Source organism: Grus americana, chromosome 4 (assembly GCF_028858705.1).
Source record: "Grus americana isolate bGruAme1 chromosome 4, bGruAme1.mat, whole genome shotgun sequence".
Lineage (NCBI taxonomy): Eukaryota > Metazoa > Chordata > Aves > Gruiformes > Gruidae > Grus > Grus americana.
Genome location: NC_072855.1, coordinates 64,056,567 through 64,084,510, shown reverse-complemented (window position 1 = coordinate 64,084,510; position 27,944 = coordinate 64,056,567). Strand labels below are relative to the sequence as shown.

The window sequence follows — 27,944 nt, the reverse complement described above, 5'->3', positions numbered from 1 at the left end:
TCATATCTTAGCCCTCTAATTGCAGTTACATCCATGACTATATAGCTGTATAAGGTTCATTTTCCAATTAAAATGAGTTGCCATTTAAAATGTGTATTTAAGCTCCTATGGCTTAGAACTCAAAGAAAGGAAGCTGGGTGATAGCAGCAGGGGACAACAGACTAAGAACAGCAACCTCTTAAAATGCACGAAAGAGAAGACAAAGATCAGTTATCTCTGTCAAGGGTAAACTTTTAGCTGATTTCAACTGAGCAAAGAGGGGCTAATCCAAGGAGAGAAGGTGAGTGAACCTCAGGAAAGTGAATAGTATTGGCCTAAAATGACAGAACACAAAACTGCAAGTAAAATGAAGACTTTTCTCTTGTACTAATGGTACAAACTAGTCTGCTTCAAACTTCCAAAGATGCTCCTGGCAGTCCCTGTGTTTCTCAGGGTATCAAGTTGACCAGCAAAGAAATCTAGATGCACTGGCAGAGTTCTCAATGGACTCTTAGTCAGGTTCCTGTCAGGCCACTTTCTTGCAATGAGTCCTCTATCTCCTCTTCATTTCAGGTAAGCAAGATCTGTTGTGCTGGCATCCTGTGCCCTGTTCCCTTCACTCCTTGAAATAAAAACGGACAGATTAAAGAACATTGAAAGGTGCACATTCTACGGATGAGTTCACTTCCTTTTTCCTTGGGACATTATTAAGGTGGCATCTTAATACGAAGCCACACCGAGACACAGCTGGAGATGGAATCAGGAGGCTTATGCCTCGGGGGGCTAAGCGCACCCTGTTTCTTTCTGCACCTTGCTTCACAAGGTGAGAAGTCCAGGTGCAGTCATGATCAAGAGGTACGTCAAAGGGCTAGGTGGTATGAACTCGGCATGAACTGTGAAGGTGCGGATTCCCCATACACCCAAAACCCACACAAGATCATAGCCACAACATCCAAAAGGGACATTCACACAGCAGAGAGCACAACACAATGTAGGAAGACAGTGGACAAATTGAAACAGTTGACACTGGAGAAGCATAGACATGAACATTACTTTCAGGTTACTTGGTCTGGGACAGAATTTACTCCTAGACCATACAGGAGTACAATTTCCACAGGAAAGGAGTTGCATCATGTGGAGGCATCTCTTTTTTGCTCCAGGACAAGAGAGTAAATTCAGGTGTAAACCATTTGTATCAACAAGCCCTGAGTGCAATTTCTCACCCTCCACGCCATTCAGCCCTAAGCCATACAGGCAGCACAGTTCCAAGAAAGAATGCTGCTTAAGACAAAGGCCTCTCCCATATCTCAAACACTTCCTTTAAAATGCCTGTTTACCTCATGAGGACTAACTGCCAGCTCCTCCCTCTAAGGCAGACAACTTATACACTCCCTGATGAGTGAGGTGGGTAGTTCTGTATCTTCCCTGTACAGCAAGCTCAGTCACCTCCTCGCCCCTATACTCTACAGTCCCAACAACCAATGTTAAAAGCATACCACCTATAGAACATCCAGGCAGTGCCAACATGGTGCATGTGGCAGCCTGACACTTTCTCAGTCCAAGGTAAGAGGGAAAACACAACAGGAGCAGCCCCTCATACCGAGTAATACTGTCAATATGACAATTTGCAAGGTATATACTTTTTTTCCCCACAACTTGCAAAGTTTTCAAGACACCCTGCTTGTTAATTATTTATGTATGCAGCACAGAAGTTAAATGCTCAAAATTCTCATTTCCCCCAACCACCAACTTTTTTCCTTATGCATTTTAAATTTGAAATTGAAGGTCTCTAACAGCAACCAAGAATTAGGAAAAGTTTTTATTGAACTCTTGCTAGCTGAAATATTAAGAAGGTATTGCTACAACTGTGCTTAATAAAGACTATAAGTAATTTTGTCAAAAAGTTCCTAAGAACAGACTGAAAGTCAAATGGCTAAAGTGGTTCAACTTAACTGTTGCTTGACAACTTTTTGTTTTGGTTTTAGTAATACACGTCTTAGGTTTTTTCCTTACCTTCTGCATCAGCACTTTTCCCCATGTTGTAACTTCAGAACCAAAACTTTAAGTCAAAAGTTGTGCTTTAACAACATCAGCTAAGATGCATCATGCTTATTTGATATCTCAGAATATACTGCGAAGAAACATGGAGAGCAGCTGCTCTAGTCACACACTCCGCAAGTTTTTTTAGATGTGCTAGCAGCAGTGAAAAAATCTAGAATATAAAAACATTGTTAGAATTTCTAGATAATCATATAAAATACTCTGGTATTTGTTTTTATCCTTTGACAAATTTAAAAGAGAGAAAAGAGAAAGCAGAAGCACATTTAACAAAACAATTTTGTCTAAAAGAACCTCTTAAAATTCACCTTTCTAAAGCCATGATTAGCTCCCTAAAATTAAAACACTGACACTTTTATTCAGCACTCACTGAGTGTGAAGTGCTTTCTAAAAGCATTCAATAATGCACAAAACCCAGTGAAACCAAACTGGAACTATACCTGAACAGTTTTGAAAGTCTGGCCTCTCCCTTTTCAGAACCTAAGCATTTGGAATCATTACCATGCCCTGTAATTTCAGAATGTTGGCATCTATACTATTTATTTACGTTGACCCACATCTTACACCCCTGAAGACAAGCTGGAATGCATCTATCAATTAGTTTATCCCCAACAATACTGTTGCTGAAACTGTGCTTAAGTGCAGAACCCTGGAACCAAGTTAGAGAACTTGCACTTCAATAGTCTTTGAAACCTTACTTTCAAATAGGCATATACTGAGATATGTGCACATAAAATTTGGTTTCCTATAGCTGCAGGTCCAATTTGCATAGAGTGTCCACAAAATAAGGCAGTATATACAAATATTCAAGTCAAGCACGCAATGAATATACACATAAGTTGACTGTGTTTAAAGATTTTTTTTTTTTTTTTTTTTTTTTTTTTAGAATCCTGCTCTCAGGTTAATTACTGGACATTATTCTCATTTATTGTCTTGAAGGATAAGTAAACAAACCCTTGTGCCATGATCACTTTTTTTTTACTTCTCCTATAGATATGAAGAAGGGACAAAAAGCTGCACAAGATGTAAATCATATCTCCCCTCTCTTTTTGTAAGTCTCAAAATAGCTGCCAAAAATCACGTGAATCTAAGTTTTTGTCTTCCATGCTTTTCATTCAATCAGCTACCTGATAACAATATTATCCTAGTATAAGCACTATTCCTTCCACCTTCATTTTGGAGAGGTCAGCAGAGATTAGTATTGCCATCCAAGAACTTCCTACCCCTAGTTGTGGAAATTAGCCTCTTCCACTCAACTTTCTTTCCATGTTCTCCTCTTTTCTCCTCTGTAGGCAGACGGGATGAATGTCAGCCAAACATCCCATGCTCCTGGGCCAATCCTCAAACTATATCAAAAAATTTCTTTAAAATTGCATCTTCTCTTCAAACTGATAGCTTGCTGCTTGAGCTCAAACCTCTTAAGTGAAGGAACTGAAACTACCTCAAATTTGTAATAAAACAAAAAGAACATGAGGAGGACACTCCCAGAAGTACAGGACACTGTTGGCCTTTTATTTGAGCATACACAATGCTCTCACATTCACTGTAGCAGATAAGATGTTAGCATTTCTCCTTCCAAAGCCTTGAATCAGTCCAATGTCTGGAAGACAGAAGACAGAAGAACATGACATATTGAGAATCTTGGCTCGCACCTCCAGGGCAAGCAGTGTTTATTTTACTTGAGAAGTGCTTGCTTTCTTTCCTGGAAGGTAGAAAGAAATCAGCTTTTGGCATTGGACTGAACTTGCAATGGAAGACAAGCAAGGGTTATTGCTGACTCTCTTCCTTGCTTTTCTGTCTCTCTATCACCAGAACCAGATAAACTTGTTTATCCGACGCTTATATAAGGCAAACTAGTAAATCCAGTCCAAAATGTATATAATAATCATGAAAGTCATATTTTCTAGGCAACTGTAGAATGTTCTTTTATACATCAGGGTAGCTGAAGTTTCACATCTGATATTAAAATTGTATTCAGAAGAGTATATAATTATCACTACAAAGTAAGCTTAATCCACGTAAATCGGGGCATGACTCTTGTATCCCTCTTACTTTAATTGTCAGTGTAAGATCCTTGGGCAACTCCCTTATTTTGCTGTTGATCTGCTCCACCTCGGAGAGGCACGTCTCCTTCGTGCATTTCTCATACTTGCAACTTTCATTTTAATTGCTAAGTAGGAACAGAGGACCTGTGACTAAGATAAGCTTTATAAATGGAAAAGTAGAAATTTCAGGACTGCAAAGCAGTTTGGCAATAGTAACACTTTTCAAATAGCAGATCAACCAATCATACCCTTATTCACACTTCGTAGATGAAGCTCTTCCAATGACATGAAATAACACAAAACACATCTTACTACTGACAACTTCATTATGTAGTGATGTATTATCTATCATATAACTTCACTTATATGACAGACAAATTCCAGACTGTGCAGCAGTTTTGATGAAGATGCCTTCCTTGGCATCCTTCCATACTGCTTTTTTTCCAGTGCACGCTGACAGTAACGCTATTCATGAAGTACACTGGAATACACAACTGTTGCTAGGTCCGTGTGGGTGACATGCACTGTCGCCATGGCAAGGACAGACTACACTGAGAGAAACTAAGAATGGCACCTCCAGCTTTAGTCCAGCAGTTATTCCATTGTTGCATGCAAGAGCTACACAATCCTCACATACTACAAAAAGGTCATGACTGAAGTCTGTCCTTACTCACTTGCAGCTCTTAGCAGCTGAAGAGGGAATGAAACTTATTGTCAGAGGAGCAGAAATAGTAGTATACACATGACTTAAATATCATGGAGTCACTAGGAAGCATTGTTCTAAGTCAGTAAGTACCACTTCCCGACATCTGTGGCATTTTAAAGGTATCTACAAGTAAGACAATGAGGGTGTGATAAGCAACAAGTCAAGTAAATAGTGACAATTGTACAGTGTAACTGTTTTTTCATATCATTACAAAGATGATTTTCTTTAAAATAAGTTCCCAATGTTTGATAAGAGTAATGATCAAATATTTAACACCAAGACATAAATTGCTATAGACTAGAAACTCAACGACTCCACATGGAAGTTTCACTGATTTAACAGGCACAAATTAAGCTAGTATTGCTCAACAGGTAACTTCCCTAATGGATAAACTTACACTAGAGTGGGTTTTTAAAAACTTAGCTTAAGGTCTCTTCTGTGGTAATGAAGTGATGTGTATTTTACTACATTAGATATATTCTACAGTACTGAAGGGTTCCGAGTCTGTTAGATACTAATCCTTCCGGTCTCAGTAACAAGAGTATGGTACCTAGCTTTATAAATGTCTCTTCTCAGTATGACAGCCCCTTGCAGCAACATAATAACTAGCGTAAACAAAGGCAGCACAACTGGATCAGCAAGAAACTAAGCACAACATGCCAAGAGAGTAAGAGTCCTCAAATTTCTTAGATGTGGCATTAAAAAGAGAAAGTCAACCTCAGGAAGCTTCACAGGTTTGGTTTTTTTGTTTTGTTGATTTTTTTTTTTAAACTCAGAAAATTGCTGACTTTCAGATAAGCGTAGAAATATCATGACATTAATGTGCTAAAATATTGGGAAAAATTAGTTTTACCTCAGTAAAAAGCATTAGGATTGCAGTATATTTATAAATCATGTTAAAGTCAACTACTGTTAACAAGTATAAAGACTGACCCCACCATACATTATTTCAAAACCAGATATTAATCCTATATATTCATGTCCAATCCTTCAACAAATGGCTTACTGTTGTTATTATGGTGGGTGAACTGAGGGGTTGACTTTGCTTTTTAGATTTCTTTCCCCTGTGGGAGAAGGGTGGATGTGAGCAAAAAAATCTTTGTCAGTCTCATATGTTTGACTACTTGACATTTTGGAAAAAGAAATCAGCAGAAGACATACTTTACTATAGTACCAAACCAGTTTCTCCATAGTTAGAACAGTCTAATGTATGGTACTCGTGAGAAATGTACCAGTTTCAGAAACAATTCTGTTGTGTTTTTAGTTTGAAAGCAGCACCCTTGCATTCTCAAGACAAGAAAGCAATCTGCTAACAGGGAGCATAACTTGTGTACTCAACCACAATAAACCTCTAGTATCCATAGGGCAGTTCATACTTCCTGCCTGGGAAGGAAACAGTATCCAACAACAGAAGAAAAACTGGCCAAGTAACAGACCAAGTTTGAAAGTGACATCTATCTGCATCTGATTTCTCCAGCACTGCTTTATCTTAGACATACACAGGCAAAGAAGCTGCACTACTACAACACAAGGATTTTTTGTTTAAGTACACATTTAGCTCAATAAGAGAGCTAACAAACTCCCACGTGGATCACCCCACCTACCAATATTTCTACTAAATTGCATTTGTACATTGATGGTCTTTTTTCCTATGAAAATGAAAAAAAATCCCAGGCAATTTAAAAGTTACCACTTAGCAAGCATTCTCCAGCTAAACAGTTGCTACAAATAGTCCAATAGTCCGATGCCCTAAGTCGATCTACATCCTCAGATTTTTTCTGCTTCTGACTCTTGGTGAAAACAGCTAAGGAGAGTCCAAACAATTATGATGAAGATGGACCATCTCCTGATTAACAACACTCTCCTCAGTCATGACCCTGAATGATGTTTTAGTTCCTAGTAATTGTCAGGAACAATTCTGAAGTAGCCCTACAGCTGAAGGAAGTCATCATGTTCTCAAACTTTAGCATGCCTGAGTGCACTATCCATCTGGAGAGTCTATCTTGCACCATTTCTTCAGTCTTTGATGCTCAACACAGTAATATTCTGAACTCCCTTTGTAACTGACTGCATATGCTCTACCACACAGGAAACACCACAGAATCCCAGAACTTGCAGAACAAGAAAAGCATGCTGTCTGCCCAAACATTTATGATTTTTGATTCACTTCTGGGGAAAGAAAAAAAAAAACCAAACCCAAAAAAACCTAACAACAACAAAAAACCCAAACCCAAAACACCAGAAAAAAGAATGGAGATATGGCATAAGGAACAGAACGTTTCGAGGTCTGCAGCTATATGACACCACAGATATCTTATCTATGAACTCACCTGTCTGGGAGTAAAGCTGTTACTCACACAAGTGATGACTAATTCTTATTGTGAAAGTCTGAATTTCTACCCTGAAAACCAGACAAGATGGAACATAGGCCTACATTTCAGCTGTCAAGAACTGTATATGCAAGAAGAGCTGCCTCTTTAGCACCAAGGCATAAGCTGAGAGATCCTTGTTCTACTTATCTGTGAGTTGAAGAAAACACTAATTCAAGCACAGTAGCAAATATCAATTCTTATTCAAAGAGCACTCACCGCATTTTCTTCACTCTTCTGCAGCAGGAAAAAAAAAAGTAATTTTGCTTTCAGACAGAGAGCCTTTCTCTACTCAGACAAGGCATGAGTTTTATAGTTTTTATATGCCCCAAAATGCAATTTAAGAAGTCTATGATATATTGCCCTTCTGTTAGGTGTGAAAATCTGTACAAAGATTTGTGCTAAAGAAATTCGAAGCAGGGGGAAATCAGTGACTAACTTTATAAAGGAACTTCATACATTTCCAAGCAAGAATCAACTTCAAGTGAACTACCTCTTCAAAACAGAGATATCTGATGATACCCCACTCTCATACTGAGATCTGATCAGGAAACGTGTACACTCCAAGGGAATAGCAGAGATGCGAACAGGCAGCTGGCTGGATTTAACTTGTCCACAGAACAACTGTTCCTACACAGAGCAATTAGAAAGACAACAAACGATAAGCTGCTGCCTCATAACATTCTCCTGAAATGAAGGAAGACTGATTCTAAGGAAATGAGAAGCACTGGAAAGTAAGATTACATACCTGGCGCTCTGAACTTTACATCAGCCTTCAGGGAAGGATGTGCTTTTTACAGTGCACACCCATGTGAGAAAGAGTGTGTGTCCCCACACATAACGTATGTGCATTATATACATATGCATTATTATGTTACAGTCTATCTATATAAAATATATACATGCATTTGTCTGCATGTGTATACTTCATATACACCAAACAATTTCAGTTTCTGCTGCAGGACAAGAGAAAAACCCTGAAGGACAAATGGAGGGCAAGAACACAGATCTATTTCAAGAAGTCAACATCAACTACCTGAAAGCCTTGTTAGAGGGTCTCTAAAGCCTATTAAAGGTTTTGGCCAAGGGAGATTTAAAATAAGATTCTGTAAGCATTTGTAAAAACAGATTTGATACCAGCAGATGGGCTGCAACTGTAGTAACAGACCTCCATCTGTCCAGAAATCAGCTCTTTTTCTTAGATGCATGGTACTGCCAGGTGTAGCACTAACAAGTCTTAAAGGGTAGACCCATTTCCTGAGAAGCATTTCAACAGCATTCATCATCTGTGTATACAACTGTTCTCATAAGAGGCTTCAAAGCAAGTGCTTCTCTCCATAAGCAACTAACTTTCCAGAGAAAAAGTAATCTGTTTAACTGCTAATTCTTGAAAGTACTTAGCTGCTGTTCAAGTGATGTAAAAGATGTTTCCCCTTCCCGAAGTGATGCTGAGCTGAGGTGCAGACTGTTGGAAATACATTAACATTGTCCTTGAACAGGATACATCTCATTTTTCCACCTAGCAGCTGAGAATCTGTCAGTGTAATATAGAAAATAATTGACCTCTGAGTTAGATGCACACAGTGCAAACATGGAGATTCCTTCTTCTGCTTAACACCTGCTTGACCCAAGCACAGAATCCATGACAACTAAAGTGATCATCTGTCCTCTCAGATTGCAGATCCCTTCGTTCCGCGCTTCCTTCCATACTCATGCACACAGAAATTAATTTAAGACTAAAGTTGTATGTATTCTCTGCATACACACTCCCAATCAGTAATGAATTTGCAGGGCACAAAAATCTGAGAGGTGAGAAAATGTGCAGTGTATTCTTTCATGCTGTGAAATGGACCTGTTGCCCAGAAAAAGGAAGACAGGCTTTATAGGAAGGATATTATTCCCTACTGGTTCATTATAAGATTTCCCAAAATTCTCAATCATCTGCTGCTGGTGTTTCCATACACCAGTATTTCTCAAGCTCTCAAGTTGTCTAGATTCTCAGTTAAATCTATCCTTAGCAGGGTTTCTAAGCACATTACTCACCAGGTATTGAATAAATACTGTTTTTTAAAGGCAGATTTTCTTTATCCAACCATCCATAGTTGATCCATTTCCTGCAACTGATAACATATATCAAAGTTTACCTACTGTTCACTCATCTGCTCCACTCAACTTTGTAGATGCAGTATAGACCAAGTATTGAGAACAGTACAGTCCATGTGACAACTATCACCAATTAATTTAGCAGCATGTCTAGACATACCTATCAGTTGAAAGATTTGACACAAAACATGAAATTTTTTAGTTATGGATGCTTGCTTTTTAAATGAGCTCTTTATGGAGGCCAAAACCTTCTCGAGCAGCTTATACAGTCTAGTTTAAATCCTGCAATTAGGAGGTTTTAGCTCCAGATTAATTAGCAGACAAAGCCACCTGAAGAGTTGGAATGGCTATAGTTAGGAAGTCACTATCTTGCTCCAAAACATGAGTTGACACAGCACATATGGCTTTGTACCAAAATTATATAAGTGAATCGGAACCTGACCAGTTAACTAGAGTCCCTCAGCCTGTGACTGTTAACTGCACTTCAGAAAAATATGTAATTATATACTGCATGATTCAGTATGCTGTTTACAACTTAACAATTGTTAAATTGACTATACTGCCCCTTGAACAAATTTCTAACACACACCCAATTTATGATTCATCTTAAATTCAGAGGCTAGGCATAATTTATTCAGTCCTACAGCCACGATATTCTCCATGTCTTAAATGCCCTCAAAGATGATGTGATTATTAGTCTTTAGATGAGAAAACATGTCATTTCTCTTTCACAACAGCTTCATCTACCTGTTATTGCTGCCCAGCTTCAAATTATTACTAAGCTTATAGTTTCTGAGCCAAGAAAGTGAATGGGATTCCAAGTGTAAAAAGGACCCTCACCACAAAGAGCCCAAGCTTCAGTATTATTTGATAGCAACATGAAAAATCTGCAAGGGTAATTTATAGAACTCTTAACTAGACCTTCTACACACAACAGACTGCCTGATCTATAGTAAAGACAAAGCGATAGTCCATGATGTAACAGATTTGATTTAGCTTCACACACTAGAATGGACAAAGACTCCATCTGATCATTATCTGCGCTCCATAATATTTTGGTACTTGGAGAGATTACAAGACAGAACAAGCTACGGAAGATAGCATTGCCAAAAAAACAGGAAAAACAAGCACCTCCTCCCATGACATAACACCAAGCCTGCTGTCGCCAAAAAACAGAGTTCAGATAAGTTTTACTTTGTCTGGATGATAAATATATTCGTATTAGTAGAGTTACAGGACAAAGAGCTGCATTACACCCTTGGCTGCATAACAAGGACAAAATAGCAGAAACTTTTCCTCTGCAGGCCTAGAAACTGTGAGAGGAAAGCAAGTCACAGCATCATCTTTCTTTTCTTTAAAGAACATTCCTATGAACAATAATGGAGAGCTAGTCAGACTGAGGACATACACAGATAATGCCCATGTACAAATTACACTTGCTGTATTGCAATGGAACCAAGCAGAAGGTTGTATTATCCTCTGAACCCACTGCCCTAGTGACGGATTAAGTGAAAGGAGAATAGAAGGATAGTATAACAGCGCTTGAATTTTTTATTGATGCAGCTGGACCACAGGGAGTTAGACCAGTTAAAGAATGCATCAAATTTGGCTGCCTTCTGAATCAATTCACGTACAGCAGCTTAACCCCGCGTAACTTATTTCATGTACGCTCAAGAAAACACTAACTGGAACCACCTAAAATAAACAGAAACACCACACCGAGGCCAACAAATTTTAATCCCTCCAAAACCTAAGAGCTCAAGTCTTATACAATGTGGTCTGTATAGAACATACCAACTTTGACCTTTTCCATGCATGGCTAGAACTTTTACAACAATCCAAATTTTCTTCCAGTTCTGAACACAGCATTTCAATTTTAGTCTTGCAAACTCAAAATGGGTGTTATAAAAAATATTATTTGCCATTTCAGTATATAGACAGCATAAACTCCTAATAGAAAGTTCTGCTTTTAGAAGAAAAAATTCAAAATTCTGTGCAAGAAAAAAGATGGGCTGACACTCTTCAGCTCTTATTTCCATCTTTCACTGCTAAATAAACACTTTGATACAGCACATAGAAAATTCATAAATATAAGGCTTTAAAAAAAGCACTTGGGCAGTAGTTCTGAAACAGATTTCAAAACTTGAGAATGTTTTATCAATAATTTCAAAACATTTTCAATTTTGATGTATGTTGTCTCCCTACCATGCATTTCCTATAAACTTTGCTTATAAAATACTTAATTTGAATGATAGTTTATCAAACTGGACCAGTTGTATTGGTTTATCTCAAGCTGCATACACTTATCTGAGAAAGAGTAGTACTAGATAATCAGTGAGAAGCATCAAAGGTTCACCACTAATATCAAACTGGCTATTTCTATAAATTAAAGGAGGTGAGGGAAAAAAAAAACAAAACACAGGGAGGGAAGGAACAAAATTTTACAATCTTGAGATTTAAATCTCAAAGACAGGAGAATGTATTATCTTCTCAGTCTATAGCGGGAGGAGTAATACATAGATTTCTCACTGTGCAGAGGCACAGAAATCAGAACCAAAACTTCATCAGAGAGTAGAGGAGGACAGAAAGAAAGTGTGCTTGCACAAAAGCATACACATACTGTTTTAGCCAAGGAAGAACTATCCAACTTAAAAAGTAGCGGTTAGGGGCATCACAAACTTTCACATTAAAAAAAAATTAAACAATCATTATAGATGCCAAGTTTTGCTAACAAACCTAAGGCATCCTGTGGACCATTACTAATCAATAACAGAAGAAAAATACTTTTTCCTATAATGATCGTTTTGTGTATTTTCATTATTTGGTTTATACTACTGGCCATTTTTTATCCACTTACCTGGAAGCTGAATATTACCCCAGTCATTTAGGGCAAAATAAATGCATATAACCATTCACAGGCTTCATTTTTAAAAGGTACAGATTTACAGAATAAAATTTTGAGTTTTGGCAGAAAAAATAACTGAAGACAGCTGGCGCTAACATAGCCTTAGCCTTTTATCACACTGATAAGCAACCTTTCCAATTTTTTAGTAATCATCTTCCACAATAATCAGACTTCTGTAAAAGCGGCTGTAAGACTTCACCCTTTATTTTGCACCAACAGTCTAAAACAGGCAATAAACACACCACCAGTTTCTCTAACTAACAGATGGGGGGGGGGAGAGAAGGAAATCCAAACTTCACCCACCCAGAAGTCACAAACAATTTATAGCTGCTCTATATCAAAGAGCCTGCTGGTCACTAATTAGAGCTTTTGTCACACAGAAAAAAAAAAAAAAATCTGAGTTCTACTAATTCTTTGAAAACTGTTTAAAGACAGTATACCTCAGGGTTCCAAAACCATTATAAAAAGCAATTGCTCTTATTACATGCATATTACTTCTTGGCACAACAGTTGCATTGTGTTGTTTGTTGGTTTTGGTTCGGTTTTGTTTTTTTTTTTAACTGGCATTTCTAGCCTATCACTGAAAATACATCATAAGCCTTGAAGTGAACATTGTCTACATAAAAAGTAAATTTATATATAAATTATTAAAGTCTAGACAGGCAATAGTTTCTTTTCCACTTCTCCAAAACCACTGAAGAGGGAAGCAGAAGAAACAGATTTTGCATCATCAGCAAATTTCCCAAACAGAAATTCATATTACAGTGAAAAGTTAAATTCTATGATCTTCAGTTCTTAAATATTCTCAAAGCAAAGGCAATGGGTGGGACAGAATCAGTGAGAATTAATGCATATATCAAAGAGTTCAGTTAACATGAAGCACAGAAAATATTTTCTGCAATATTACAAAATATATTCCACACTGTGTGAGAACAGGGAAATGTCCACATACCATGTTAAATGCAATTTACTGATTCTATTCTGCTCTTTAATACTCAGTACTGAAAGACAAATTCCATTGGTGTCTGACAATATCACAGAACTAAAGGGTTTGCACCGAAAAATACTTTTTTACTATCCTATGCTTATTTCAGCATGCAAGGCCAAAGAACACACACAGCAAAACAGCACGCATACTAGTACCAACAGAGAACAAGAATCTGATGTTGAGGCAAGCCAGAACAAAAAGAATGCTTTTTATCATTACAGAATGCCCTTCAGTTCTTAAGTAACATGTTTCTCATCTGTAAAAGAAATCAAACTATTTGTCTTCAGAAGTTGCTTTTTGTTGTGCTTTTCATGTGATACCATTTAAAATCACAACTACTTATATAATCTATTTTATTATTTCATTAAGTAGTATATTTTCACTTTCCTCTCTAACAACAACTAATGCTGCATCCGAAGCTTTGTGATATCACCAAGGTGCTTCTGTCTATCCTTTCTTCCTGAGCAACTATTTTTATTCTAGCTGTATGCATGAAAATTAACTCCCCTTACTTGACTATCCATCATTTAATCCCTCCTTAAGGAGTCTGAAAAAAAGGAAACAAGGATTCCATGACAGAAAGGATAAAAAACCAAGCAAGGACTGCAGCTTGAACCAGACAACTTGGCATCCTGTTTCCATTTCTTCAGCTAGGTGGAAACTTCTCCAATCTTTCAGGTACAGCCATGACCACTCCTGATGCCTCTAATCCAGAGCACTGACCTAACTGCAACCAGCACAGTGCTGTAACACAGACTTTCATGGACAGCACGGCAGCTCCCAGTGTTTGGGTTCCTTCAGTTCCCAGGGTTCTGCTCCAAATAGCAAGCCAGGCCATGTGGACACACACAAGCCTCAAAGGCGGATCACAGAATATTTCTTATTAAGCTTTTTTTTTTTTTTAAAAAAGGTTAAAGAAGTCTTCAGTTTGGAATAGCTTCCTATTTATTTTGGTATTTAGAAGCCTAAGCAATGCTCAATACAAGAAATACTATAGTGGATCAGACCACCTCTCCCATCACCCTTCCCTAGCAATCACCAGTTTATTGAGTTCCTGAGCTAAAGGTTAGAGCTGCACAGTCAAATCTAATGGTCACTAGTGGTCTCTGTTCTATTCATTTCTCTAACCCCTTTTGGTACACATTTACACTTTTACTCACGTGACATTCTGTTCCATTAACACAGCTGTAATTAGGCAGTTCACAAAGAGTATCTTCTTTTGTTTGTGGTGAAGACAGGCTACTATCTTAAATTTCACTAGAGAAGAACATACTAAGGGTCTTGAAGGACCCCGTAATGCCTCACAGTTACCTGACTTTTACCAGCCACTCAGCAGTAAATGTTTGCAGCTACTGAAAAATAACAGAAAATGTTTTCTTCTGCCATCTTTTGCTGTGTACACTACTACCACAGTAACTGACAAATCCAAACAATCTTCCAGCATACAAAATATCTTCTATTCTGAAGATAATGCCTGCAAATAAAACTACAAAATTCTAATAAAAACTTTTTTAGGGTTTTCCTCAGTATTTGTGACAAAACAACAAAAAGTAGGCTTAAGGGTTTTTTTTCCTTTACATACCGTATTCCTCAAAAGCAGAGAGGATAGAATTGTACCAGGGAGCAAAGAAAAACGGAGAAAACTGTTCTTGCTAGAATTATTTGCCAATAGACTAAAGCAAACACTAGTGCTAATATCATACAATGATATTGAAGACTACTGAAAACACACAAGAAAAAAAAAAAACCTGTTAATTTTTACAGTGTATCATAGTCTTCTGAAACACCAGAGTCTTCTTACAATCACCGTGAGCACACACATTTCAATTCGACATAAAGGAGCTCTGGAAATCTATTTCAGTAACTCAGTTCTGCACATTAGTCCATGCACTTAAAGCTCCAGGCTGATTTGGCTGTTTCACACGTAATAACCTAACTGCAAAGCCACTCAATAAATGAGTCTATATAGCTGATGAAATAAACTTTCATCACTGCCAGCTAGCAGATCTTTATAATCAGATAATCTTTAAATTCTTTATTAAGGTCATTCAAGGGATTGCAGTGACAGGGCACACTGAAAAATTAAGCTGTTCAAAATTTAAGGTTCTTGGGAATTAGCTTGTTTTGCTAAGCATGTACATTTGCCAGATAAATAGCATCAGAAGAAACCTCTTTCAGGAAACCAAAATCTAATGTTTTGGGGTTTCCTCAAAAACTTACAGTGTCTATTTCTTTCAATTCTTATTAAATGGATCCTTATATTGGAGTTCCCAGGCAAATTTCTGATATTTGGAGTTTGAACAACCTTACAAATAAAAAGAGATGAGGAACTAACAGCTCTAAAAAAATCTACAAAAGACCCAAGAAAACAACCAAATGAAAAAACCATACCACACATCAGATAACTATTAACCCTTGAAGGCCTTGAAGTTAGCAGGGAGATTCTCAGTGCTTTTCAGGGTGTATCAGTTCAGATGCCAAACACCAGCGTGCACAAATGTCAAAGCTACTTTTAGGAAAAATATCATTAAAATCTTAATTTTCCCTAGAATGCAACTTTTTTTTTTAATATTTCAGTGGATTCATTAGATGTGCTATCGCTTTTTGCTGCTACTCCTTGTACAGATTTCTAACACTAATCAATAAGCTGACTTTTTCTGCAAGTGTTTCTGAAGCTCTCCTTCAAATGGTTAAGAGGAAATACTTTCAAGCGCAGGCTACCAGTCTAAGAACAAAGAAAAGATGACTGAAGATACACAAGAACTCTAAAAGACAGAGTCTATGAAGGCTGGACAGAATCTCTTTCTTCCTAAAAAACTATCTGAGATGATATATCCTTCACCAAAAACTGCAGAGAGAGTTTACTGACAAATTTCTTAATACATGCATACAGGCAGGACTCCCTCATTTCCTGTAAGTCAAATTAATGTGAAGTCCAATTTTAAGACTTACAGAAGATGAAAGCAAACTGGCTTCAGAAGAACAAACAAACAAAAAATGCACCTCAATCATTGAAAAATAGTTAAAACATACTAAGGCACTTGAAAGAAATACCATAACAAAACCTCTGAAGGAGAAAACAGTATTTATCACCTGTTGAAACATACCATTTAAGGAAGTTACATATAGTCTTTAATTAGGCTGCTGGAGGGATAACTCTATATAAACCTAACCACACAATTGTCCAGTCAGCGACATATACTACAGAGATGTCTCTCAAAGTAACACGTGTACTGTTACTCACTGACATTAAAAAGTAAAGAATAAAAGCAGCACTTGTAGTACTGTATTGACCGTTTGCTTGCCTCGGATTCAAACTCCCAAATTAATTCACTGAAGGCAAATACAGCTTTGCATTGACTTGGGAAAATTGAACTATTATTTCATTGACCATAATCCTAAGCACTAGGAAGGGATTTTCCACTTACTGATTTTACAGTAAAGATACTAAAATGCAAAACATTAGTTCCCCTTTCCCTTCTCTTTACTTTTCTCTTTGCTGAAACACTAGATTATGCAAAGAGAGAAATGGGTAAAATCAGTAATAATACACTCTTGCATTTGATGAACTGTGACAAGAAAAGAAGTATCAGCAAGATTTTTTTACAGTACCGACACTCTGATAAGCAAACTAAGTAGAAAACACACGTAAAGTTTAACTATCTACATATGACATGGATAAAAACACATTCTTTTTTTTTTCATGACTCTGTTACTTAAGACAATATGCAAGCCCAAATCTTTCCTCATTTGAACCAGGCATGATGTTGCCAGGAAGCACAACTATTTCTAACAGGTTAAGTTTCAAACTCTAGTTTAGCCCCCTCTTTAGTCAATTTCATCTTTTAAAATTACAATATATAAAAGCAGTTAGCAGAAAAAGTCAACAGCTCCATTCAGAAAGATGGAACACATTCAACACTCAATAAAGTTGCTTACAAGTTTGAAATTTTGTTGTTAATATTTCAACAGCAATGTCCTAGAGGGTCTCTGAATACTTGCTGTGCGACAGACATGGCTTTACAAGTCAAGTCCCATTACCTTTCCCTGGTGACCCTAAGAAAGCCCTGCAACCACCAGTGTCACAGGTTTATTGGTTTTTTTAATGCCCTCCTTGTAGCCATTCTTGCCTATATGAAAACCTGAAAATACAGCAGCCAATCTACACATCTATTGAAATGCTAAAGAAATTAATATTAAAAAGGGAAAAATCCTCATCTGAAACATAAAATTAATCACTGGGAACCAATTCCCCTGCACAAACAGGAAGCTGCAAATGAGAGTGTCTATAACCCTTGAGATAACGAGATAAGCCATGTTCTGTCTGTACTCAGTAATAACTTAGAAAGCCTTTGTACTCAGTACCTTGGGTTTTTTCTGTAACAGGTTTTGAGGGCCTGCCCACTACCTGAGTACACCACTTGCTATTACATGAATAAAGACAGACTACAGAATGAACATGAGACTCAGAGAGGCTTACATTTCCAAGCACGTAACTTTACTGTAAATATTATTTACATTAACAACTCTTTATGCTTTTCAATGTCGATTCTGAAATAGCATTGAAGTCAACAGAGAATGCAACAATTTCTAATACATTTGCATAACAATGCTATAGCAATGAACTAGTATCCTTAGTTTTATACAGCACACAGCAGTGGTGGTAAGATGCCAACAAACAAGGACATCCTGGAACCTGCTAGGAAGATTACTGTCATCTAGCTACTGGAGAACATCAGCTGCACCTACATACATATATAGATGTAGTTAAAACAGCTTTTACAGTTGTTGTGATACTGAATATGAAACACAGGAGAACCTGGTATTTCCACTGATTTATCCAGTAAGATGGATTATGACGAAAAGCACATTCTACCTTCAAAACATGAGGTATTTGTATGTTTTAACAGCTTTCCCCCCTCAACAAACAAAATTGGATTTCAGGGAAAGGTCTGATGGGAAAGAGCCTCTGTTTAAGTTCTCTTACTTGAGAAAGAGTTAAACAGGAGTCTTCCTATTAAACTCAGCATTAATTTCAAGCTTACAGCACAAATATAAATCACCTGCAATGGCATTATTCAAGAAAAATCACCCAAGTAGCTTTTCAGCTCAAGATTTTTTTTTTCCTAAATAAAACAGACTTCGGATATGCCACTTCTAAGGTATATCTCTGCACATATGCCTGAAACCAAGTACCTACACTACATACAAATACTCAGAGAAGATGTTAACACCATACGAAAACCATTTTCAGATTCACTTTCAAAAATTTCAGCAAGCTCTATAGGATGTTCCCTCCCATATCTCTGCTACAGACACAGACAAATGTTCTTTACTAAGACAATTTTCAAGAAACAAAAGTTCTTTATCCAGATTTGGGAGAACATCCCAGAAAACCATGTCCCTCCTCTGACAAAGTAGAAGCATGCAGAAATGGAAAGTCTTTTGATCTCAGAGTCTACTGAAAAAAGCAGTGTTTTTCAACAGTATCAGATTAGTTCATGAAGAGGTTTGTGTTCAATTCCAAACTTGTGCACTTAATTTTTCATCATTCTTAGGTCAGTCAATTCTTCTCCCCATGCTTTATTTCTAGCTACAAAATTGGAGATAAAGCTTCCCTCTCTTCTCCAAGTGTCCCATCTCATCTAATCTGACAGACTGTTCGAAGCAGGAACAATGAGCTGACACAACACCTAGTCCTAGATCTGACGTTACTTTATCATCTACAGATCCTTAATAACATTCAACGCCCTGCAAAACTACAGTATTCCCTATTAATACCAGCAATCAAAAATCAGAAGTTTTAATACTACGTCTCCTTTAATTCTTGACATATTACTTGCAGGCATTTCTGTGTCATATTAAATTTACACATAAAGGATAAAGAGCAACAGATGAAACAGAACAAAGCCTTCTCACCTCTGTTATTCTTCCTACAAGTTTCATAAGCTAACTGGAGCAGATCTCTATCCTGGCAATTGGTTTTCAAATTCACAAGGCATATCATTGTCCCAAGGCAGCCTACTCAATTCATTGCCTTTTATGAAAGCATTTTAATAGATAATGATGCACAAAGAATATACCTCGTTGCTCACCAGGTATTTAACTGGCATAGGAGAAAGAGAAGCCCGGACAAAATAAAAACGGCACCAAAGAGTCTTCTTCTGCCCTTCCCATCTGTAAACGCCAGCTTCCTTCTCTACACTTCAGGAGGAGGTGGGGCTGGGAAACACTTCTTTTAGAAGTTCCACCCTTCTTTACAGATGCAGAGATTTCAATAATAGTTAACTGGCGACATACAACATTAACTTACTCTGTATTCATAGCTTTCCATCCACACTTGTCCCATGGTAAGCAACAGCTTAGGGCAATGGCTTACAAACATCTCCTGCACCATGACACACTACCCCAAGACTTGCTTTTTAGTCTCTCTGACTAGCTCCTTTTAAAACTGTAAAATTCCAGCCAATTTTTCTGTAAGCAAAGAAAAAGAAGGGTGACTGACAGAGAATCAGGCTGCTAACCAATACTCACTCTCAAATGTCCAAAATGCAGCAGCCAAATCAATACTTAGATGTCCTTAGGTTTAACAGACTTCTGGCAGAATCACTTTGAGTTTTACCAGTATCATCAGTGGACTAAAGGTTCTAGGCTTTCACATAAGTAAACTGGAAAGCTCTTCAAAAGAAAATCACTGCCCTTACAAAGCTGACCTTCCTCTTGTTCAAGTTAATAAGTCTTGACAGGTGCTCTGGAACAACCACTCGAGAGCCTCTTAAGTGTAAGGTCTCCTTAACTGCAAAGGACTTGGAACAAGAGGATGTCTATATTAACGAGGCCCTCTGGGCCATATTGTCATGTATTTCACCATATAAATATTTTAAGCCATTTAATGTACAGCAGTATTCAGAGACTTCAGTGATAAAGAGCAGCTTTGTCCAACTGACTGGCACTTCAACAATAAACTCCATTTAAGAGTCTGCCCAGTCTCACTTTTTCTGTCTAGTTACTTACCTCTCTTGCAGGAATAGCATGCTATTAAGGTTTGCTGATTAAGATTTGAAGGCACTTTGAAGATTTATTGTACTATACAACTGCTAATTATTGTTGTTCATACCTGCATTTGGTTGGGAGGAAAATAACTATGTGGCAAATAATTTCTGTTCCACATGTAAAAGCGGAAATATTTGCTTTGCTGTGCAATTTAAAGAGTAAGCAGATAAAAGACTGCATTTTAACTTGCAGTCCTTTGCTGTGATACTTACTGTATATTTATAAGAGCCACATGGCTGAAAAAATCCCACCATAAAGGAAAAAAAAAAAAGCAAAGAAACACAATACCTTCCTTCCCACTGGAACAGGCAAACACAACATTTCTGCCTTGGTAACATCCCACCTGCAGGAACGCAGTCTCCTCCCTTTCCTAGGCTTCTTCACTACTTCTCTTCAAGGCATCCAAAATGATAATGCTATACACAAGCTATCACAGGCTCAAGATGACCAGTTACAATGGTTATTTACCACTCAACCATGTCACAGCCCATTTTTACTTTCAACGGCCTGTGAAGCTGTGAATAGACTACTGGATCCCATTCTCTCCATACACTCTGTTATCCTGGTGAAAGTACATGCTATGCACTCACTTATCCCTTAACATTCACCCCATCCTTCTCCCACAAATACATCCTTGTTTCATGCATGCTCTTCCATCCACTCAAGTGTCCTTGAGTCTCTGGCTCTCACAGCCTCCAGCTCCACTCAACAACAGTCTCAGAATGAAAAGATTTTTTTTCTAATTAAGCCATTATAACAACAGTCTGTGATACAGCCTGTCTCCTTTTATATCTAGTATATTCAGAAGTATTTATTTTTACTGCATCTTTAACTTAAAAAAAATAATCACACTCTGAATAGAAAAAAAAATCAATACAAAACCCCTCATCTACAGAAGGTTCAAATTTTTTATCATGAAACAGCAAAAGAAAAAAGAAAGTCCCATTATGGAAGGAATATATGTTATGTACTTTTCTAGTCAGATAGGATTGTTAGGTCAAAAAAACCTAACAAAATATCTTTAAAGTTAGACTGTAGGTTTTTGTGTCTCTTGCTGTCATTATTTTCTTTCCTTAAATTACTGCTTACATTTTAAAACTGTTTATGGAAAGATGTGTTTGTTGGCAGATAAAAAAAGACGAAATGAAATACATATGCCCAATGTGAAAGCTGAAAGGATAGGTACATCTGATAGCACTAGGAGTGGTAGCAAATTCTGTTGTAACTGCACTACCAAAAGATCCTAAGACTAGACTTACTCTTTCCTCATCGGTATTTCTTGCACAAGAACCAAACTATCGAAGTTGTTTTCCTATTTGTATCTGTATTCTGGTTGATTCTAACTCTTGCAGAAACGTCTTTATAATGTATTTCTGGTCATTCAAAGACAGACTTGCACAGGTGGAGTATCAGTCAGAGGCTTGATGCATAATTTGAACACAGAAAGCAGTCCTGCTCTCAAGTCATTCCTTTAGGTATTAAGTATCACCACTTCACTAGCCTGAGCCCAAACGAATGACCTGGAAGTCAAGACACCTAGGAACAATGACAGCTTTCTCGCATGAGGTTCAGCCCCCAGGAGAAAGTGTATTCTAACCAAGTTTTATCATACAGTTTCATAAAACATGTTCTCTTTCCACTGAAAAGGCTTCATGAACTGATCATGGTTACTGCCCCAGCTAGTTCTACATGCAAAGACTTTCATATTCCCTTCTCCAAAACTCACACCTTAATAAGATGGCTAGACAGAGATTACCTGCAACCAACCTTACAGTTTTCATGTCCTACATTTACTTCTGATCCCACCTACAAAACCAAACCGGTTCCCAAATGTTTCCCCAATAAACAGGAGGGGTACAGAGCAGCTCCTGGCAGTTCCCTATGAAGTCACTGCCTTTGTTGTTTTAAACATGCAATTTAAAGAGAATGACACAATCTAGAATATGAGAGAGATTATCCTGCGGTCTGCGGAGGTGTCGATTGCTAGGAGATAAAAAGCCAACGAAACCTACGCTATTTCTCATCACAGGCCAACAGATTTATATTTCATTTCTGTTCCTCCAAAAACGTTAATAAGGCAAAAAGTTTCCCCTCTGTTAAGAAGTTCGGGGGGTTGCTTTGTTTGGTTTGCGTAAGCAAAAATGAGTCCTTCGCCGCCGGCAGGCGCAAAACCCCACGCGTGTGCTGCTGCTACTGAAAGCACAGTTCAACCCCAAAAGCGACCCAGGCAGGAAGTCCAGGGGGAGAACCACCATCACCACCCGCTTTGTGCGGCCTTTCTTTCCCTCCTCCCACACTCCCACACTACGCGGCCAGGGCTGCCACCCTGCGCTAGCACCCTACAGGAGCGGGGCCGATACTTAACCCTGCCCGCACACCGTCCCCGGGGCCCAAAACCCGCGGCGGCCCACCACTCTCCCTACTCTCTACAGCCTGCTCCCTCGCCGCGGGAGCTGTCGCTCACCTGGCGCCGCCGGCACCCCCGCCACCCCGCCCAGAGCGAAGCCGCCCCGCGACATAGGGGCCACGCGATTAAACGGCCACCAACGGTCGCCCCTCCGCGAGACCCCCCTGTCGCGGGAAGACGCTGCGAGACTCTCTCCCCAGCCCCCCAAGGGCCACGCACCTCCAGAGTGGCCGCGAAGCGCTCCCCGGCGCAGAGACGAGCGGCCCGGGGAGCCGCGGACCTACCGGCCGGTCTAGAGACTCCGTTCGCGCATGCAGGGCGATGATGGAGCCGAGGAGCCCGGAGCTTCGCCCTCCCCCGCAACAGCGCTCGCCTAAGGTTGTGGTCGGCGCCTGTAAGAGAGCGCGGGGAGGGAGTCAGAGCAGAGCAGCATCTCCTCCCGCGCTGGTCGCCGGCCCCGGCGCCCCTCTCCCGCACAGCGCGGAGAGGGCGGGAGCGGCAGCTCTCCCCGCCCCGCGGCTCCCTCCTTCCTTCCCTCCTCCCTCCCCCTGTGCACGGCCGGCCCGCCGCCAGCAGCTGCTCCTCAGACCCGGCTAGCGGGCGCGGGTACCCACCGCGGCCGCCCGGCCACGCCGGCCCGGCCCTCCCGCTGCCCGCTCCGTCCCACACCGCGCCGCCAGCAGCGCGGGGAGGCGGCCGCGCAGCCGCCCTCCGCCCCCGACAGCCGCTCCCTCGCGCCCCCGAGGCGGCGGGGAAGCTGCTGACACAGGCCCAGCCCCGCCCCCGCCCTCTCCCTCTGCACCCCGCCCGGCCCCAGCCCTGGCCCCTTCCCGCCCTCAGCGTCCGGCCGGGGCGGCAAGGTAGCTTGAGGATTTACTCTCTTGGGATTAAACTACTGCGCTGATAACGACAACCCGTTCTTGGCCACAAAGATGGTTTTTTTTCGGGGATGATCTTACTTCTGGCTGCTCCCAGTCCTTGCCGCTTAAACTGGCAGTCTTGGTTCTCTATTACGCGAGTCCCGTGTTCTTTCGTACAGTCACCCGTCCCTGAGGGTACCTGCAAGGATGCTGAAGCCAGGAGGGGAGCCACCTATGAACAGACGTTTCATTTCCCATCACTAGCCAAACTGTTGCTACATTGTTCAGGGGGCAAAAAAAAAGAAAAAAAAGTTGCAAACCTTAATGGCAAAGTTTTCAAATATGGCTGATTGCTTTTAGCCAGTCAGACAAATTGTGGCGAGGAAAATGTCTACTTGGCTAGGTTAAAAGTTTTTTGAAAAAAAACAAGGCTTCTTCTTCCACATTGAATGTGACATCCACTGACCACTTGTGCCATGGGGTCGGAGCTTCTCCAGCGGGTTCCTCTGGGGTTTTTGCACGAGCTCCTTCCTTTGTGAGACAGACTGTGAAAGGAAATAGTCACAGGGTGCGAAAAGTACTTTTAGTTGCAAAGAATAGTGTCACCACAGATGTGGCCCCAAATATAGGCTTTGTGAAAATGAACTTTTTCAGAATGATAGTCTGGAAGAATCTTTTCTATTTTAAAAAAACAACAAACAAACAACATTTTTGTGGAAACAGTTGCTTTAGAATAAATAAAAAATGTTTGGTTGTAACTGTTTTATAACTAAATACCAATTCCTTTGTACTAACTAGACTGTTAAGGACTCAATGTGAAAGTGAGTCTGCCATAATAGTGTCAGTGACTTTGTGTAAGTCATAACAAAAATAAAGATGAGTAATAGAACTAATTAACATTTTAAGAGGCTACAGTAATCTGAGCTGTTGTTAGTTATGTAATTTAAATATTATTTTCTTGTAATACAAGTTCCTTAAGTTGATAACTATCTACTTACATTTTAAGGTGAACTGAATATATTGGTATCCACATTTCCAACAAAAGCTCATTTTTTACTCTGTACTTTTGTACAATCCACGGCAAAGGCCCACATCCTCTTGCTACAGGTTAGTGTCTTACTGAAATAAGAAAATTTTTTTATGGATATTGATGATCTGTAGTAGATTTTATCCTAAAACTCTGCTTCTGTGCTTCAGATCAATTTATAGTTGCTATTGTACGTTACTTATATGTTCTGTCTTTTTTACTGTTGTGGCAACTAAGCATCACAGCCACTCGCTCATTTCCCCCCCCCCCCCCCGCCCAGTGGGATGGGGGAGAGAATCAGAAGAGTGAAAGTGAGAAAACTTGTGGGTTAAGATAAATACAGTTTAAAAGGTAAAGCAAAAGCTGCGCATGCAAGCAAAGCAAATAAGGAATTCATTCACTTTTTCCATTGGCAGGCAGATGTTCAGCCGTCTCCAGGAAAGCAGGGCTCCGCCATGCATAATGGTTACTTGGGAAAATAAACACCATCACTCCAAATGTCCCCCTCTTCCTTCTTCTTCCCCCAACTTTCTATGCTGGGCATGACGTCATATGGTATGGAATATCCCTTTGGTCAGTTGGGGTCAGCTGTCCTGGCTGTGTCCCCTCCCAACTCCTTGTGCACCCCCAGCCATCCCGCTGGTGGGGTGGTGTGCAGAAAAGGCCTTGACTCTGTGTAAGCACTGCTGTCAACAATGAAAACATCCCTGTGTTATCAACACTGTTTTCAGCATAAATCCAAAGCACAGCCCCATACTAGCTACTATGAAAAAAATTAACTCTATCCCAGCCAAAACCAGCACAACTGTATTTGAAGATGAGGCATAGAAAGAACCCTTTGTAGGAATATGGTTTTTTGCAAAGATACATTATTAATTTGAGTAAACAGAATGAGTAAAATGGGACTTACAGATGAGTTAAATTCCAACCTACATAATAAGACAATATTTTCTTCTTATACTAGAATATGCCTCTGAATATAGAAGTCTCCTCCCCAAAAAGTCACCTGTCTTAGAAGACTGCAAATTTGATTGCAATTTACTTTCCTCTAAAGCAAATTTAGTTCCTTGTTCTTCGTTCTACTTGTGAGTATCTGTTTGGGACATTTTCCTTAGCCTTGTAAATGTATGTGAATGCCTTAACAATTATCTCATTAGACTATTTGATTATTTTTTTTAAATTAAACATCTTCAACAAGGACTCTCGGAGCATAGGATCAGTGAAAAATATAATTTCCATCTTCAACTACTGTGCATTTTACAGGGATGCAAATACATAGAAAACATTGTCATAACTTTAGAAACTTCTTACATCACTGACTAAAAGAAAGGCATAAGACATTGTGCACAAAGACTGATGCCTTGGACTGCCTCCACTGTGGAAAAATGAAACAGCTTTTGTCAGTGTGGTACTTCTGCCATGTTGTGAATACAACGTACCTTTACTGCAAAGACTAACATGCCAGCACTTAATAGATTCCTGAGTGTGACTTTTTACTTAGCTGTTCAGAGAAAGTTTCCATGCTAACCAGACTTACAAACTTTAAATTTTCCTCTGCAGAGAGTGGCAAATAAATATACTCCAGTTACTCCACCATCAAAATCTTGCATCATTTACTCATAGCTTTTGCTTAGTGTAGTGCAACTACAAAGAAAAAAAAATACATTATCTACTGTTCTTGTTGAAACTTCCTTAATAAACAGGTGTGCCTCAATCTATGTGTAAACTGGGGGATTCAAGAGCACCTCCAAGTTCCTGGTTTGGGATGCATGTCTGGCCACACCTTGACTGCATATTAGGACAAAACCTGTACATAAACTAGAACCCTCCCTTAATGTCATGCTTATGGGTAACTAACTGAGGAGTCAAAACCTGTGTGGCACGCTGCAGTGTACATGTAAAGGTCAGTTTAGAGGAAGACTAAGTCTCACAATTTATACTTTGTGACTAAGGAAAACCATAAAAGAAATGAGAAAAGCCCAACATAACTGCATCTTAGGGCAAGTCACACGAAAGTTCTTGGCCCACAAATAACCTTCTTTTTGAGGTAGATTGTATTAGGTGTTGTCCTTATATTATCTAAAAGATCCTAAGGAAATTACATGAGTTGCTCAGAAAGAAGCAGCAAAGAGAAATAGCTACCACAAAGATTAAATCTCTCAGAAAGATTAAGACTTAGTGCAGTGACTGTCTGGGATTTTTCAAAAGTGACAATTAATTTTGGGTGCCTCCCTGTTTTGGTGCCCAAACAAGGACCTTATTTTCAAAAAGTACGCAATAAGTGGTGTCTGAAGTTTGGCAGCTTGATTCACAAATCCCTTTGGAACTATTAGCCATTTTATGTTCTTTGGCTAAATAACAATCAAGGGACAGGAAGAACACTGCCTACAAACATTTGATGAGGCTGAATGCCAGTGAGAGGAAGTAAGTATTTTTGGTCCCCATCTGCAATGAAATCCATCTGGTAGGCTAATGCCAGTGAGGTTTAAAGTGCGCTTGTTGGCCCTGTATTGGTACAGTTGGAGAAAAAAAGGCCTGAAACATATTTGGGAGTATAGTTACATAAGTGCCATGTAAAACAGAAAAAAATTAGACATAAAAAAAATTAGAGAAATATATTTCCTACACTAAGACTTACAACTCTTGAGGATAATCTTAAAGAAAATCTAATTTACAGAAGCTAATTAGCTTTAGATTCTTAAAACCAGACTGCTTGAAATAGTAGTAAATATACAGTAGAGAACAATCTTGCCCAGACAGAAACTACTTGTTCAAACAGGTCCTTTCTCCATTTAACTTTGGAGTCTATCTTATTGAAGGTTTTGTTTGGGAGTATTACAGTCAAGAGTTAAATCAGAGCAGCGGAAGAGAGACATTAAAAAGTATAGGGAGAGTAGGAGAAAAGAAGTTGTTTTTATTTCAGATTTGAAATGAGATGAAGGGTCACCGAGGCTGAGAAATACACAAAGGCTGTCCCAGACTACAGCCTGTTTTGAAGAAAAGGCTCTTGCATCAACAGTAGCTAGATTGTGTGGAGGGACAGACCAAAGTCTAGACAAGTTGCAGGGGAGGAGGGGCATGGAGAACAGAGATTTTTTTTCCAAAATTTTAGTGTTTCTATAATTCCATAATTGATTACTCTCAGCTCACCAAATTTTAAAGGCTAGGCAGACAATTTGGATTTTGAATATTCCTTTGTTGTTGCTCTCCAGCATCTAAAAGCATTGTGTTTATCTTCAACGAATTCATTGCTCTACTGCTGCAATGCAGCTTAGCATCATCCTGTGTGCAAGTGTTAGTACCACTTTTGCTGAACACAGTAAGAGCTTCATAGTTCCCTTAAATAGAGAAAGCTCTGACTTGTACAAACCACAGCTTTATATTTTGCAGTGATCTTCAGTGACTCACATGCCAACGAGAAATTCTGCTTATCTATTGGTAAAT

At 39.2% G+C, this 27,944-nt stretch overlaps 1 protein-coding gene across 7 annotated transcripts in view; it reads right to left on the bottom strand.

Moving 5' to 3' along the window:
* PTPN13 (protein tyrosine phosphatase non-receptor type 13) overlaps window positions 1-23,363 on the bottom strand; it is a 124,428-nt gene extending 101,065 nt beyond the window's left edge. For 2 of the 7 annotated variants that reach the window (XM_054823790.1, XM_054823797.1), the window contains exon 1: window positions 19,073-19,155. The gene's annotated coding sequence lies outside the window, so the exon portion shown is untranslated. Of the gene's footprint in view, window positions 1-19,072; window positions 19,156-19,248; window positions 19,306-22,832; window positions 23,006-23,227 lie in introns of those variants that run through there. The other 5 variants (XM_054823791.1, XM_054823792.1, XM_054823794.1 and 2 more) reach the window with 4 other exon arrangements.
* Between the last annotated feature and the right edge of the window lie 4,581 nt (window positions 23,364-27,944).